This window comes from Balaenoptera physalus, assembly GCF_965194825.1.
Source record: "Balaenoptera physalus genome assembly, chromosome: 13".
Classification (NCBI taxonomy): domain Eukaryota; kingdom Metazoa; phylum Chordata; class Mammalia; order Artiodactyla; family Balaenopteridae; genus Balaenoptera; species Balaenoptera physalus.
In genome coordinates, this window is record NC_138892.1 from 33,007,519 (window position 1) to 33,026,233 (window position 18,715).

The following is an 18,715-nucleotide window of genomic DNA, read 5'->3' on the forward strand; positions in this document are numbered from 1 at the left end:
CACAGGCTCCAGACGCCCAGATGCGCAGGCTCAGTAGTTGTGGCTCACGGGCTTAGTCGCTCCGCAGCATGTGGGATCTTCCCAGACCAGGACTCGAACCCGTGTCCCCTGCATTGGCAGGCAGATTCCCAACCACTGCGCCACCAGGAAAGCCCTTGGGTTTGTTTTTGTAGGTCTTTTCCTTCTCTTGTGTTTCCTGCCTAGAGAAGTTCCTTTAGCATTTGTTGTAAAGCTGATTTGGTGATGCTGAATTCTCTTAATTTTTCCTTATCTGTAAAGGTTTTAATTTCTCTGTCAAATCTGAATGAGATCCTTGCTGAGTAGAGTAATCTTGGTTGTAGGTTTTTCCCTTTCATCACTTTAAATATGTCCTGCCACTCACTTCTGGCTTGCAGTGTTTCTGCTGACAGATCACCTGTTAACCTTATGGGGATTCCATTGTATGTTATTTGTTGCTTTTCCCTTAGTGCTTTTGATATTTTTTCTTTGTATTTAATTTTTGATAGTTTGATTAATATGTGTCTTGGCATGTTTCTCCTTGGATTTATCCTGTATGGGACTGTCTGTGCTTCCTGGACTTAATTGACTCTTTCCTTTCCCGTATTAGGGAGGTTTCCACTACAATCTCTTCAGATATTTTCTCAGACCCTTTCTTTTTCTCATCTTCTTCTGGGACCCCTATAATTGGAATGTTGGTGCATTTAATGTTGTCCCAGAAGTATCTGACACTGTCGTCAATTGCCTTCATTCTGTTTTCTTTATTCTACTCTGCAGTAGTCATTTCCACTATTTTATCTTCCAGGTTACTTATCCATTCTTCTGCATCAGTTATTCTGCTATTGATTCCTTCTAGAGAATATTTAATTTCATTTTGTATTGTTCATCATTGTTTGTTTGCTCTTTAGTTCTTCTTTGTCCTTGTTAAACGTTTCTTGTATTTTCTCCATTCCATTTCCAAGATTTGGCTCATGTTTACTATCATTACTCTGAATTCTTTTTCAGGTAGACTGCCTATTTCCTCTTCATTTGTTTGGTCTGGTGGGTTTTTACCTTGCTCCTTCATCTGCTGCTTATTTCTCTGTCTTCTCATTTTGTTTAACTTACTGTGTTTGGGGTCTCCTTTTCACAGAGTGCAGGTTCATAGTTCCCATTTTTTTTGGTGTCTGCCCCCAGTGGGTGAGGTTGGTTCAGTGGCTCGTGTAGGCTTCCTGGTGGAGGGGACTGGTACCTGTGTTCTGGTTGGTGGAGCTGGATCTTGTCTTTCTGGTGGGCAGGGCCATGTCCGGTGGTGTGTTTCAGAATGTCTGTGAACTTAGTATGATTTTAGGTAGCCTTTCTGCTAGTGGGTAGGGTTGTGTTCCTGTCTTGGTAGTTGTTTGGGTCCTCCAGCACTGTACCTTGTTGGCTGTTGGGTGGAACTGAATCTGAGCATTGAGACGGAGATCTCTGGAAGAGATCTCACCTATTCATATTATGTGGGGCTGGGAGGTCTCAGGTGGTCCAATGTCCTGAACTCAGCTATCCCACCTCAGAGGCTCAGGCCTGACAGCAAGCTGGAGCACCAAGACCCTGTAGGCCACAGAGCTCAGAAGAAAAGTGAGAAAAAAGAGAAAGAAAAATAAATTAATTAATTAAATAAAAATAAAGTATTAAAAGAAAAAATAAATAAATAAATAAATAAAAAGAAGAAAGCAACCAAACCAATAAACAAATCCACCAGTGATAACAAGTGCTAAAAACTAAACTTAGATAAACATAAAATCAGAAACAAGTCAGACACAGACAGAAAACCCCAAGTGTACAGTTGCTCCCAAAGTCCTCTGCCTCCATTTTGGGATGATTCATTGTCTATTCAGGTATTCCACAGATGCAGGGTACTCAAGTTGATTGTGGGGATTTAATCCTCTGCTCCTGAGGCTGCATAGAGATATTTCCCTTTCTATTCTTTGTTCTCACAGCTCCTGGGATTCAGCTTTGGTTTTAGCCCTACCTCTGTGTGTAGGTCACCCTCAGGCATCTGTTCCCTGCCCAGACAGGAGGGGGTTAAAGCAGAGGCTGATTAGGGGGCTCTTGCTCATTCAGGCCGGGGGGAGGGAGGGATATGGTAGTTATAATTGGAATGCGAGTTGAGCCTGCAGCGGCAGAAGCCGGCGTGACATTGCAACAGCCTGAGGCATGCCATGTGTTCTCCCAAGGAAGTTGTCTCTGGATCACAGGACCCTGGCAGTGGTAGGTTGCACAGGCTCCCAGGGCAGGGGGGTGTGGATGGTGACCTGTGCTTGCACACAGGATTTTCAGTGGCTACAGCAGCAGCATTAGCGTTTTATGCCCGTCTTTGGGTTCTGAGGTGATAGCCACAGCTCGCACCTATCTCTGGAGCTCGTTTAGGCGGTGCTGTGCCTTCTGTGGGCAGACAGGGAAGGAATCCCCTCTCCTCGTGCACCCCAAAACAATGGTCTCTTGCCTCTTAGGCAGGTACAGACTTTTTCACAGACCCCCTCCCAGCTATCTATTGCACACTAGCCTCCTTCAGGCTGGGTTCACACAGCCAACCCCAGTCCTCTCCCTGAGATCTCACCTCCAAAGCCTGAGCCTCAGCTCCCAGCCCCCACCTACCATGGTGGGTAAGCAGACAAGCCTCTCAGGCTGGTGAGTGCTGGTCGGCACTGAACTTCTATGTGGGAATCTCTCCGCTTTGCCCTCTGCACCCCTGTTGCTGTGTTCTCTTCTGTGGCTCCAAAGCTTCGCCCTGCCCAACCCCCGTGTCCACCAGTGAAGGGGCTTCTGAGTGTGTGGAAACTTTTCCTCCTTCACAGCTCCCTCCCAGAGGTGCAGGTCCTGTCTCTATTCTTTTGTCTCTGTTTTTTCTTTTTTCTTTTGCCCTACCCAGGTACTTGGGGATTTTCTTGCCTTTTGGGAAGTCTGGGGTCTTTTGCCAGCATTCATTAGGTGTTCTGTAGGAGCTGTTTCACACGTCGATGTATTTTTGATGTATTTGTGGGCAGGAAGGTGATCTCTATTTCTTACTCCTCCGCAATCTTGAAGGTCCTCCCAGTTATCTGTTTTATACGTATTAGTGTATATATGTCGATCCCAATCTCGCAATTCACCCGCCCCCCACTTTCCCCCCTTAGTGTCCATACATTTGTTCTCTACATCTGTCTCTATTTTTGCCTTGCAGACTGGTTAATCTATACCATTTTCCTTGATTACACATATATGCGTTAATATACGATATTTGTTTTTCTCTTTCTGACTTACTTCAGTCTTTATGACATTCTCTAGGTCCATCCACGTCTCTACAAATGACTGAATTTCATTCCTTTTTATGGCTGAGTAATATTCCATTGTATATATGTGCCACATCTTCTTTATCCATTCTTCAGTCATTGGGCATTTAGGTTGCTTCCATGACCTGCCTATTGTAAATAGTGCTGCAGTAAACACTGAGGTGCATGTGTCTTTTTGAATTATGGTTTTCTCTGGGTATATGCCCAGTAGTGGGATTGCGGGGTTGTATGATAGTTCTATTATTGGTTTTTTAAGGAAACTGCATACTGTTCTCCATAGTGACTGTATCAATTTACATTCCCACCAACAGTTCAAGAGGGTTCCCTTTTCTCCACACCCTCTCCAGCATTTATTGTTGGTAGATATTTTGATGATGGCCATTTTGACTGGTGTGAGGTGATACCTCATTGTAGTTTTGATTTGCATTTCTCTAATGATTAGTGATGTTGAGCATCCTTTCATGTGTTTGTTGGCAATCTGTATATCTTCTTTGGAGAAAGGTCTATTTAGGTCTTCTGCCCGTTTTTGGATTGGGTTGTTTGTTTTTTTGATATTGAGCTGTGTGAGCTGCTTCTAAATTTTGGAGATTAGTCCTTTGTCAGTTGCGTCATTTGCAAATATTTTCCCCCAATCTGAGGGTTGTCTTTTCATCTTCTTTATATTTTCCTTTGCTGTTTAAAAGCTTTTGAGTTTCATTAGGTCCCATTTGTTTATTTTTATGTTTATTTCCATTTCTCTAGGAGGTGGGTCAAAAAGGATCTTGCTGTGATTAATGACCTGGACAGTTCTGCCTATGTTTTCCTCTAAGAGTTTTATAGTTTCTGGCCTTACATTTAGATCTTTAATCCATTTTGAGTTTATTGTTGTGTATGGTGTTAGGGAGTGTTCTAATTTCATTCTTTTACATGTAGCTGTCCAGTTTTCCAAGCACCACTTATTGAAAAGGCTGTCTTTTCTCCATTTTATATTCTTGCCTACTTTATCAAAAATAATGTGACCATATGTGCATGGGTTTATCTCTGGGCTTTCTATCCTGTTCCATTGACCTATATTTCTGTTTTTGTGCCAGTACCATACTGTCTTGATTAGTGTAGCTTTGTAGTATAGTCTGAAGTCCGAGAGCCTGATTTCTCCAGCTCCGTTATTCTTTCTCAAGATTGCTTTGGCTCTTAGGGGTCTTTTGTGTTTCCATTCAAATTGTGAAATTTTTTGTTCTAGTTCTGTGAAAAATGCCGTTGGTAGTTTGATAGGGATTGCATTGAATCTGTAGATTGTTTGGGTACTATAGTCATTTTCACAGTGCTGATTCTTCTAATCCAATTACATGATATATCTCTCCATCTGTTTGTGTCATATTTAATTTCTTTCATCAGTGTCTTACAGTTTTCTGCATACAGGTCTTTTGTCTCCTTAGGTAGATTTATTCCTAGGTATTTTATTCTTTTTGTTGCAGTGGTAAATAGGAGTGTTTCCTTAATTTCTCTTTCAGATTTTTCATCATTGGTGTATAAGAATGCAAGAGATTTCTGTGTATTAATTTTGTATCCTGCTACTTTACCAGATTCATTGATTAGCTCTACTAGTTTTCTGGTAGCATCTTAAGGATTGTCTATGTATATTATCATGTCATCTGTAAACAGTGACAGTTTTACTTATTCTTTTCCAATTTGGATTCCTTTTATTTCTTTTTCTTCTCTGTTTGATGTGGTGAAAACTTCCAAAACTATGTTGAATAATAGTGGTGAGAGTTGGCAACCTTATCTTGTTCCTGATCTTTGTGTAAATGGTTTTAGTTTTTCACCATTGAGAACGATATTGGCTGTGGGTTTGTCATATATGGCCTTTATTATGTTGAGGTAAGTTCCCTCTATGTCTACTTTCTGGAGGATTTTTGTCATAAATCGGTGTTGAATTTTGTCAAACGCTTTTTCTGCATCTATTGAGATGATCATATTGTTTTTCTCATTGAATTTGTTAATATGGTTTATCACATTGATTGATTTGCGTATATTGAAGAATCCTTGCATTCCTGAGATAAACCCCACTTGATCATGGTGTATGATCCTTTTAGTGTGCTGTGGGATTCTGTTTGCTAGTATTTTGTTGAGGATTTTTGCATCTATGTTCATCAGTGATATTGGCCTGTAGTTTTCTTTCTTTGTGACACCTTTCTCTGGTTTCGGTATCACGGTGATGGTGGCCTCATAGAATGAGTGTGGGGGTGTTCCTCTTTCTGCTATGTTTTGGAAGAGTTTGAGAAGGATAAGTGTTAGCTTTTCTCTAAATGTTTGATAGAATTCGCCTGTGAAGACATCTGGTCCTGGGCTTTTGTTTGTTGGAAGATTTTTTAATCACAGTTTCAATTTCAGTGCTTGTGATTTGCCTGTTTATATATTCTATTTCTTCCTCATTCAGTTTAGGAAGGTTGTTCTTTTCTAAGAATTTGTCCATTTCTTCCAGGTTGTCCATTTTATTGGCATATAGTTGCTTGTAGTAATCTCTCATGATCTTCTCTTTTTCTGCAGTGTCAGTTGTTACTTCTCCTTTTTCATTTCTAATTCTACTGATTTGAGTCTTCTCCTTTTATTTCTTGATGAGTCTGACTAGTGTTTATCAATTTTGTTTACCTTCTCAAAGAACAAGCTTTTAGTTTTATTGATCTTTGCTATTGTTTCCTTCATTTCTTTTTCATTTATTTCTAATCTGATCTTTATGATTTCTTTCCTTCTGCTAACTTTGGGGAATTTTTGTTCCTCTTTCTCTAACTGCTTTAGGTGTAAGGTTAGGTTGTTTATTTGAGATGTTTCTTCTTTCTTGATGTAAGATTGTTTTGCTATAAACTTTCTGTTAGAACTCCTTTTGCTGCATCCCATAGCTTTTGGGTCATTGTGATTTCATTGTCATTTGTTTCTAGGTATTTTTTGATTTCCTCTGATTTCTTCAGTGCTCTCTTAGTTATTTAGTAGTGTATTTTTTAGCCTCATAGAGCAGTCTTTGATAACCAATTATGATGTCAAGTTGTTTGAAGGGGAAGTTGGTTGAATGTATTATTTCTTATATAGAGGGTCAAGACTAAGACATATATTTTGGAATTTTTTGAAGATATACTTGTGAGATTCTTAATGAAAAACAGGTCTGAGTTCAGAGAGCTGAAGTGAAGGCTTCTTTTACTCCATATTAAAATTGCTTCACTAACCCACAGTCCTAGTGACTATCCTCATCATTTATTTAGACTTATTTTATTGAAACATATAAGTAGCTAGTTCTTTTCATAGTAAAGAGGAGAAAACTGAAGGAGCTGAAGAGTTCTCCATTTTTTCCTTTATATGAAGTGTGGTTTCCCAAGCTCAGCAACAATGACAACTGTTCTACATAATTCTTTGTTGTGAAGGCAGTGGGTCAGGAGAGGGAGAGGTTGGACAGTGGTAAGGAGAGGGGTATCCTGTACATTGCAGGATGTTTAGCAGTATCCCTGGCCTCTATCCACTAAATGCCAGCAACCTCTCCATTCATGACAACCAGAAATATTTCTAGACATTGCCAAAATTTCCCCGAAGGCAAAAGCACCCACAGTTAAATACCTCTGATAAAATTATAATCAGAATTTGCCTTATATAATAAGTTATGCTAACTGGCAGAACCAGGGATGGCATATAATAGTTAACCAAGTGATATGTTTTATTATAGCCTTAGCCTTGTTCACGCTCTTAGATATTGGTAACTTCATCTTGGTACCATTAGTTCCTCAACTGTTCTTACTCAAGTAAAATAAGGAGGTTTTTGGTAGGTGTGTGAGAAGAGGTTGTTGTCCAATGAGAACGAAGCAATGGTATTTGGCCCATAAATAAAGTTTACACTCATAAAGAGTCAAAGATAGACAGGAAGTTATCTCCTCTCTGAAAATTCCCTTGGAAAGCCTTCTCAACAAGCCAACCCTGGTACACTCCAGAAAAATAAGGTAACCAAATTTCCCACTTTGCCTGGAACACTGACTTGCTTATGCTTGTTGCTACTTCATGGTTATTAAGAATAAATTCCTCTCACTCTCAAAAGTGTCTTAGTTTAGGACATGAAGTTAAAAAATATAACCCTTTATCAGTGGTAGTCTGCTACTTTTGAACTAGCAATAGTTCTTGGCCTCCTAATTATCCCAGAACGACCGACTAAAACTCATTGCAGGTAACAATTGGACAGGCAGTTTTGTCTGGAATTTAAGAGCATGGACTCTGGAGTCAGAAAGTCTAAGCTCAGATTCTAACCCCATCACTTACTAGCCATGATACTTTGGCTCTTAGTTTCCTCATCTTTAAAATGGGGTTTATAATAACAGTTGCTTCCTCATAAGATCGCATACATAAAATACTTAAATTACATATATAATAACATGCATAAAATACTTAGAACATTCCGCGATACAATACTATTACATTTTTAGCTCATTATCTTGACCCTTGTCTCTTCTACTGTTCACACTGGAAAAAAAAAAAAAAGGTGTGGGAGACTATACACATGTTTTTCCTTGTAATCTGAAATTGTGTCATCAACTTATTAAATACTTCTGACGTTTTCCATTTGCTCGTTTCAATAAAATTTGAATCACATTGCACTTGGTCATTTATAAGTGATTTTTATGCACTTAATAATTTCATTTGTGTTTATATACTTTTCAATATCACGTTTAGATTATTATTATTAATGCTATTACATTGTATACTTTCTTTCCTGGAGAATAAATTTCAATATTTATATTGTCAGGAGTTGGGAAATGAATGTAGACTTCTAGAATAGTCCCCAGTGATCCTTACCTCCTGATATTCATACTTCTGTGTAATCTTTCCCCTTGATACGGGTTTACTGGCTTGCTTCTAACAGGTAAAATATGGCAAAGATGAAGAGATGTCACTTCTGTGATTAAGTTACTAAAGATTGTGACTTCCATCCTGTTAGCAGGTACTCTGTCCTAGTTCCTCAGCTTATAGGTTTCGACGGAGAACACTTCCACGTGGAGAGGGCTACGTGGCAAAGAACTGAGGCTTTCAGTCCAACAACCCATGAAGAAATGAATACTGCCAAGAACCACGTGAGCTTGGAAGTGGATCCTTTCCCAGGCAGGTTCCGAGATGACTAAAGACAGAGGATTCCTTGATTACGGTCTGTGAGAGGCTCTGAAGCTGCAGGCCCACATTCCCATTCAGTACAAACTGTGAGATAATAATTATATGCTGTTTTAAGCCTAGTTTTTTGACAATGTAATGTGCAGCAAAAGCTAATTCATTTAAAAAAAAAAAAAAAAGGAGAGAATGTGGTACATATGCTCATAAGCTATTCTTACCTAAAAGTACATTCAACTAAAAATAAACTTGTTGCCTGTCCTCCATATTTCCTTTATCTCAGTGACATCATCATAACCTTGATTTTTCATGTAAACCTCTGTTTAAAACTTTTAAAGAAATTTTGGTATGAAAGTGAACAGAAAGTGGAGCAGTGGGAAGAAGGGAGGCCTTGTTTAGCTTCTGTTTGTTTGTTTGTTTTGCTTTGAGATAGGAGATCCTAGTCTTAAGTGAATAATCCAGGAAGACGGTGAAATAGATGACAACGGAGGTGGAAGAGGGACAAGCAGAAGAGAAACTGTTAAGAAAGCAAGCTGGGATGGCATCTAGAGGGGCCTAGAAGGAGGAATCCATCTTTGACTGGAGGGGCAATACTTTATCCCTCACTTCACAGAAGGTGAGAAAGAGGGGTAAATATTTAGGTATACAGGCAATTTTGCTGATGATCATAAACGGGAATTCATGAATCAGAGTATGTAATCTGTATATTACCAATATGAAATGACTTGAATGTAATAAAATATAACTGATGAACTATATAGACATAGTTAAACCTATTTCTAATGAAACAGGAAATATTGTAAACCTGTCTGTTTTACTTGGGGAGAATACAAATACAGATGGTCCCTGACTTTTGATTTTTCGACTTTTCAATGGTGCAAAAGCAATAAGCGTTCAGTAGAAACCATGCCTCAGACTTTGAATTTTCATCGTTTTCCAGGCTAGTGATATTCAGTAGGACACTCTCTCGTGACGCTGGGCCGTGGCAGCATCTGCAATTCCCAGTCAGCCATGCAATCACGAGGGGAAATAACTGATACACTTACAGCCATTCTGTACCCTTACAACCATTCTGTTTTTCACTTTCAATAAACTACTTTCTTCAATAAACTGCTTTATTATAAAATGTGCTTTGTGTTAGATGAGTTTGCCCAACTCTAGGCTACTGTAAGTGTTCTGAACCTTTAACATAGGCTAGGCTAAGCTACGATGTTTGGTAGACTAGGTATATTATATTAACTGCATTTTCGACTTAACAATATTTTCAACCTATAACGGGTGTATTGGGACATGACCCCATCTTAAGTCGACAAAGATCTGTATATTACTCTTGGGTGCCATCTTCTATGTTCCACTTTGTAAACATTTTTAGCATGTGAGGAAATACAAGGAAAATGTATGCTTTTATCTGCCATCAGAAATAATTAAGTACTGAAACTGAATCAGTACTGAATCTGCAGCCACAGAGCAAGCTAAAATTGAACGTGCACCTTTGAAGAGCTCCTGATGTTTTAACTTAGCCTCCAACACTGCTGTTTATTCATGCTACTGTCAGTCTGTGTTATCCAGTTACAAAGAATCAGCTTTATCCTCACCTTTGATCCCTGAGGGCACTGAAAAATACCTTCTTGCATATGATCTCAAGAGGATTTCATCTTAGTCTAATTCTCTAAGGCAGCTGGCTTCATGCCCAGATACCCCGAAATGCAGGTCAGCTGGTGAAATGGTCATGTTCTCATTGCCACAAAGAGCAAATGATGCCCTTTTGCTGTGTATGGACTTCCAGGGCATGTTAAAATCTATCCTGGGTAGAAAGAGACAAATGGAAATAGAAAGGTTCATGGCAAAAGTGCATAATATACTGAAGAGTTTCCCGAATGTCAGTGTATTTGCCATTGCCCTCTACGATGGCATTGTAATCCAGAGGCAGTGAAATGAGGACAGCACACTGACTGGTTCATAATTGTTTTTAATGTCAATATTAAAGAATTGTCCTTTATTATGATTATTATAATTTCTATGTTATTGTGCTAAAATATATTTTATATATTTCATCGTACAAAGTTTGGGCAATAGTAATTTTGTTCATACCATTCTTGACAAAATTAAATTTGTCAACCCTATCATGAAATCCAAATATTTGGGAAACACTAATGTTGGCTAAGATGGATGTTCAGTTTTACTTTATAGCAGAATGGTGAAGAAAGTGTGCTTTGTAGTCAGATTGTGTTCATATTATAACCCCAGGAATGGCACTGGGACATTGGACAGTTTACTTAGTCTATTCCTTAATCTCCTGAGATATAAAATAGACTAATGAAAGGAACTAAGCTCATGAGTGAGCAATTCATTCATTCATAAATATATACAATATCTGGCAAGGAGGAAGCATGCTCAGTCAGGGTAGTCTATTACCGTCTGAAAGCACTGAAACTCTCTTAGCACAATTATAATTAATGTTTATTAATTAATGTTAATTAATTAATTTAATGTAACAGCAATGAAGCTCTGGAAAATCGTTTTTTCTTTTTAATTAAACATACATTTGTTGAGCAATTACTATTTTCTAGAAACTATCCTATAATTTAGAAATACAAAATTAAACCAGACAGGATCCTCAGAGAGTCTGCAAACTAAGATAATTCCTTAATTTTCAATGAAAGCTGTATTTATATGTTTAAGCAGATACTTTAAACTGGTGCCCTTTGCTTGGTATTAAGCAGACCTCTGAGATAGAATCTGGGAAAGCTGAGAAGTTAAAGACAGGAAGACACCAAGAAGATTGCCAGTGACAAAGTGGGCTGGGAAGAATTAATTCCAAGGAGGGAGAAAAAGAAATAAATTCGAAGTAACTGATAAATGGGAGTTTGTTAGTTTCTGTGTTTGCAACCATTTAGCACAGAAATGCATTCTTTAAAAAGTAATCTTTCTGCAATTTTCCTTGTAACATAAAGTAAACAGTGTCATTTTCCTTAGTACTCACACGGTGCCTCAACTTCAAGAAGAATTGTTTAGAGGGCAACTGGTGGAGTTAGTAAATTTTTTTATTAGGATTTGATAGAAATATTGATTCTTCCAATCCAAGAACATGGTATATCTCTCCATCTGTTTGTGTCATATTTGATTTCTTTCATCAGTATCTTACAGTTTTCTGAGTACAGGTCTTTTACGTCCTTAGGTAAGTTTATTCCTAGGTATTTTATTCTTTTTTTGCAGTGGTGAATGGGAGGGTTTCCTTAATTTCTTTTTCAGATTTTTCATCATTAGTGTATAGGAATGCAAGAGATTTCTGTGCATTAATTTTGTATCCTGCAACTTTACCAAATACATTGATTAGCTCCAGTAGTTTTCTGGTAGCATCTGTAGGATTCTCTATGTATAGTATCATGTCATCTGCAAACAGTGACAGTTTTACTTCTTCTTTTCCAATTTGGATTCCTTTTATTTCTTTTTCTTCTCTGATCGCTGTGGCTAAGACTTCCAAAACTATGTTGAATAATAGTCATGAGAGTGGGCAGCCTTGTCTTGTTCCTGATCTTAGTGGAAATGGTTTCAGTTTTTCACTGTTAAGAGGGAAGTTTATAGGAATATAATCCTACCTTAAGAAACAAGAGACATCTCAAATAAAGAACCTAACCTTACACCTAAAGAAATTAGAGAAAGGAGAACAAAAAAACCCAAAGTTAGCAGAAGGAAAGAAATCATAAAGATCAGATCAGAAATAAATGAAAAAGAAATGAAGGAAACAATAGCAAAGATCAATGAAATTAAAAGCTTATTCTTTGAGAAGGTAAACAAAATTGATAAACACTAGTCAGACTCATCAAGAAATAAAAGGAGAAGACTCAAATCAGTAGAATTAGAAATGAAAAAGGAGAAGTAACAACTGACACTGCAGAAATACAGAGGATCATGAGAGATTACTACAAGCAACTATATGCCAATAAAATGGACAACCTGGAAGAAATGGACAAATTCTTAGAAAAGCACAACCTTCCTAGACTGAACAAGGAAGAAATAGAAAATATAAACAGACCAATCACAAGCACTGAAATTGGAGTATGTGATTAAAAATCTTCTAACAAACAAAAGCCCAGGACCAGATGGCTTCACAGGAGGATTCTGTCAAATATTTAGAGAAGACCTAACACTTATCCTTCTCAAACTCTTCCAAAATGTAGCAGAGGGAGAACACTCCCAAACTCATTCTATGCAGCCACCATCACCCTGATACCAAAACCAGACAAAGATGTCACAAATAATGAAAACTACAGGCCAGTATTACTGATGAACACAGATGCAAAATCCTCAACAAAATACTAGCAAACAGAATCCCACAGCACTTTAAAAGGATCATACACCATGATCAAGTGGGGTTTATCCCAGGAATGCAAGGATTCTTCAATATATGCAAATCAATCAATGTGATAAACCGTATTAACAAATTGAAGTAGAAAAAGCAAGATGATCATCTCAATAGATACAGAAAAAGTTTTTGACAAAATTCAACACCGATTTATGATAAAAACCCTCTAGAAAGTGGGCATAGAGGGAACTTACCTCAACATAATAAAAGCTATACGTCACAAAGTTATTGAATGACTCAAATGAGTTGACAAACGTGAATGTGCCTTAACAGTAGTAAGTACTAAATATAAGGTATTATAATCATTTCCTTCTTCTTCCTATAGATATCCCAGATCGCTTTTTTGAAACAGAATTAAATAAATTTATTGTGCCATTTGTTAGACTATTCTGAGGTTTTGGTTATATTTTATTTTCAGTGTTCAAAGTTTGTGACAGAATTTTATGTAGAAATTAATGACAGTTTTTAACAGCTTCTGAAATCCCTGGAGTATGATTGCTGTAATATTTTCTAAGAGCTACTAAAATTTGGCATGACTTTCTGTTCTCAGTGTTGAAGTAACTGGATTTTGTAGTAATAAGCTTTGCCAGTATTTGCTCCCGTGCAACTCAATGATTTTCTGAAATGCACATCCTCAATTGATTAGGATATAATTTCTTGATTCATTTCTAAACAACAACAACATACAGCAAAAAGACCTGTTATTTTTCTCTCCTTAGGAACCTTTCTAATCCTAAGCAATTTTTAAAAGGTCGGTTAATGGTTTTCTGATTCCTTTGCTCTTTTCCCTTAATCTTCTTAATGCTGTGTATGCCATCTAAAAGTGATGCTTTTTCAATTTCAAGTGCATTTCAGTCTTTTAAAAAAAAATCACTCTTATTTTTCTTTGTTATTTGTCTGTCTCGCCTACAAAACATATCAAATATTTGAATCAATGTAATATCCTATTAGGATGAAGCCAATTTAAGATATGGTTTAATTTGCTATTCTAAAGAAAGATAAATTTGCTTTTATTAATGCATCAGCACATGCACAAATTACAGATATGAGATTATAAATCTCAAAATTATGCTTGTTACTCTCTTGAGAAACAATATAAAAGTATTCTAAAAAAATTTCTCATAAAATTCTAAATATTTGGGCAAATAAATTATCTTCACATCAGATAATTAGCATTGTTTTCCTGGCATTCATGGAACTGTCTGATAATAATTTGCATATTTTGGAAGCATCATAAAGTTCCTTAGGCCATGATAATTTATTAAATTGCCGCTACAAAATTATAATTCAAATTTGTGATTACAAGTAACACTTAATATTGTAAATGTCAGAAAATATTCCTGCCCTTTTTTCTACAAGGTAAATGTTTTAACTGAACTTCGAATGTGACATATGTGTGCCAAGTATGGCTTCCAAGAGAGCTCCATTTGGACAATGGCATTTCTAGTGCATATCTTTATTGAAAAAAAATTCTTTGTTTTTAGTTTGCTGGTTTATTGTTTACTTGATGCTTTTCTCAGGTATGTTCTATAAATGTATTATAATTAAAAGTGAAGGGCTATACATAAAATATATTAAATACCTACCTTGTGTCAGGTACCTTTCACACATTGCTATAAGCCTTTCTCCAAAATAACTCCCCAAATAAGATTTTTTATTCCTATTTTATTTTTTAATAGAGAGCAAATTAAAGACCTGTAATTGTTATTAAGTAAATTTCTCAGGAGAGAAATACCTAATAGACTGCAGAGCCAGTATTCAGGGGTTCAGGCTAGTACTTTCTGACTTACGTGAGCACAGCACAAGCTGAAAGGAAGGACATTTCTTAGGTTTTCATTTATGGTGCGTGAGAAAGTTATCCTTCAAAACATATAGCATTCTCAAACAGGAAATGTAGACTGATCCCTTAGATTTCTCCATTTAGGAATGCATTTGGTTGCAAATAAAAGAAAATCAAAGCCACATATGTATCACCAAACAACACAAGTGGAGGCCATTTGTGTTGCATACTACAAAGTTCAGGAATATGACTGGTATAGACATTCAATAATACTATTGGGGACCAGGGCTCTTGTTATATGTTTTTTCTTAAAAGTATTTTTCTTAAAAATGTTGTTTGTTTTTTGTGCTCATTCTTAACCTCAGGGCCACAGTATAGCTACTCTACCTTCAGACATCATACTATGAGCCTATTACAGGCCATCAGCAGGAGGAAAAGAAATTAACATCAATAGTGACTTCTGCTTATATCTTATTGGCCTGAAAAGGGCCACATGGCTATCTCTGGCTGCAATGGAAGCTTAGATGTCAAGATTTAACATTTATATCAGAGAAGGGATAATGAAGTTGGAAATGGAATTTTGAACAGCTAACCTAAAATATCTGCTTTATATACATTATCCTACATACCTTACTTTTTAAGAGATTACCCAAATCTATGTTTTCACTCATTCATTTATTTTGTCAGACATTCAAGAACTATTTATTCAATTCTATTGCTGGGTGCTGAGAATATACCTGTGATTTAAAAAGGCAATGCCTATCTTAAAAAATACACAAAAATCAATTCCAAATGGATTTTGGTCTACATATTGAAGACAAATGAATAAAGCTTTTTCGAGAAAAGGTAGAAGGACATCTTTGTGACCTCAGGGTAGACAAAGGTTTCTTAGAGAAGACATACACACTCATAAACACTCACTATATATATATAGAGAGACATATTGAACTATATATTAAGATTGAGAACAAATGGACAGCAAAAAACTCCATTAACAGAGTGCAAAGGGATCCCACAAGGCTGAAGAAAATAGTCACAATATGTATAGATGACAAGAATTTCTACAATCAATTAAAAAAATACATATAACCCAGATAAAAATATGTAAAACATTCAAATCAATATTTATTTAAAAGAGTATGTAAATGGCTATAAACATATAAAAAGGTCTTTAAACATGTTAATTATCAGGAAATTCAAATTAAGGCAACTACTGCATACCCACCAAAATAGGTACAATGAAAATGACTGAAAATCTCCACTGTTTGCAAGGAAATCTTAAGTATTTGGAGCAACTGAAACTCTTTAGTGAGAGTACAAATTCCAACAATCACTTTTTAAAACCTGTTTAGTAGTATTGACTATAGCTGACCATATGTGCTTTTTGCCCTAGCATTTTCAATTCTAGGTGTATGCTCAAAAGAAATCCATATTTATCTTCACCAAAACACATGTGTAAGAAAGTTCATAGCAACAACATTAATAATAACCAAAATCTTGAAATAACCTAAATATGTATCATTGCTAGGATGGACAAATAAATCATGGTATATTTGTATAATGGAATACCACACAGTGATGAAAATAAACAACTTACAGTTGCATGCAGCAGTATGGATGGATCTCATAAACATAATGCTGAAAAAAATGGAGCAGCAGTAGAGCACAGGATATTTTCCATATATAAAATACAAAAAAGGCAAAGGTGACCTATGCTATTAGACTCAGAATACCAGTTAGACCTTGCAGGGAGGGAGGGTGAGGACAGGAATAGAGAATGAATGGAATTTCCTGAATATTAGTAATAAGCTGTTCCTTGATCTTGGAGTTTTTTATACAGGTGTTTTGTTTGTGAGAATGCATCAAGCTCCTCACTTGTGATATACGTAGTTTTGAAACAGGAGGGAAGGGGGCAGGGCACAAAGTTTAAAAGAATGACATGGCTATAGGACATGACAAAAACTGGTTAGAACCAACTAGGTCCAAATGGTGTAATACTCAACTTCCAATGGACATTGAGCCTCATTATATGCTCATTGTAGTATACTAGCATATGCTAAATGACACACCCACCAGTGCCATGACAGTTTTGAGGCTAACCATAAAAGGCCAAAAAGTGGGCAGTGGCCCAGTTCCTGGAAATCTCTACCCCTTCCCTGAAATAATTGGAATAATCCTCCCACTCATTAGCCTATGAAATTACCCAGCCCATAAAAACTAACCACCCCATATTTCGAGGCTCTCTCACCTTCTGAGATGGCCCACACTCTGTCTGTGGAGTGTGTTTCTCTCTAAATAAATCCACTTCTTACCTATAACTTTGTCTCTTACTGAATTCTTTCTGCGACGAGACATCAAGAACCTCAAATTCACTGGGAACAGTTTTCCTTCTAAACAGTATCCTTCAATTAAAAAGTTAAAAATAAACACAAAAAAGGAAAAAGAAAGTATATCTGACACTGACCTAATAGATGTTATCGACTAATGGAAGAGAGATATATTAAGCAACAATCATGGGCATAACAGTGTTAATATGAGTTTTGCTAACTAGCTTAAAGGATAACCAAAAGTCTTTCAAAGAGAGTTAAGCAGGGTACTCTAATTCAGATGGGAGGGTCTGGGAAGACCCCTCTGAGGAAGTGAGACCAAAGATATTATCTGAAGCATGAGGGAGTTTTCAGATGAAGACTGAAGACAAGAGTGCTCTAAGTAGAAGGAGCAACATGTGTGAAGACCCTCAGGAGAAAAAGAGCTTAGTTTTTTAGAACAATTGAAAGAAGACCAATGTAGCTAGAGACAGAAGAGAACGTGGTGTGATTAGATTCCTCTCAATCTTTAGGACTGGGATATTTTCCAAATTCATACCAGAGACCTAGCGTGTCCTCAGAATTCATCAATTATTCATTAAGATAATATTTGGTAGTATCTCCATCCTATATTCTTAAGTAACTTGGAGTCAAGTGGAGGAGACTAATGTAAATAGGACATTAACAACTCAAAAGAAGAGTGTTATGGTAACGGTGTGCACGAGTTGTTATGGGAAGACACAGAAGTGGCATATTATTAAGCCATGAGGGATCAGAGACCATTTCTCAGAAGAGGTGATAGCTAAGGTGAATCCTAAAGACCATGTAGAAATGCAAAGAAGCTGGGCCATGAGCAGGACATTCCCCTGAGGGAGGAACATGGACAAACCTCAGAAGCAAAACGAACAGTTGAGTGTGGATAGAAAATAGAGTAAGGCTGCAGAGAGGAGACAGGTTAGAAGGGACACATTGGAGAAAAAGTAAACAAGGACCAGATCATAACAGTTCTGATTGCCCATCTTCAAAGAACTGGAGTTTTGTTCTAAATAGATGGGAAGACTCTGAATGATTTAAAATAAAGACTTGAAATGAGCAGACTCTAGGGATCATATTGTTCACTGTGAGCACCAGGTCCTAGAGCAGTGCCTGGCAGATAATGGGACCCAACAAATATTTGTTGCTAAATGAATTTAAAGAAAAAAGATTTCATTGATTACTATATGGACGGGGGATCCATTCGGTTAGAAAATCCTGTTGGGTCTGCTTTGAAAATATATCTAGAATCTGACCATTTCTTATTCCCACTGCTTTCACCTTGATCCAGCCATTGTCTCTCAGATTATTTTAGTAGCTTCTTAACTGACTTTCCTGCATCCACACTTACTCCTCTACTGTTCATTTTCAACACAGCAGTAATAAGAATCCTTTAAAATGCAAGTCAGATGATGTCACCTTTGTTCAAAACTCTTTAATGCCCTTCGTTGTCATACAGAGTACAGTTCAGTGGCCTTCAAGCGCTTGCACGATCTGCTTCTTAGTGTCCTGAGCTCTCTGATCTCCTCTCTTACCTTCATTTACACCCTCGCAGCTACCTGGACTCTTGCTCTTCCTCAGTCACACCTACAACAACAAATTTTTGTTGACACATGACTCAGAGCCTTTGCTCTACGTCAAAGCTTTTGATCTTTGAAGACTACCTTGACCACACTTCTAAAAATAGTTTTTTTTACCTGTTCCCAGCATTCTTATTCCTCTTACATGACTTATTTTTTCATAGCACTCCTCACTTTCTAACATGTAAATTACCTAAATTATTTTTATTGTTTCTCTCTTTCCTGCCGGGAGAGTGCAAGTTCTATGA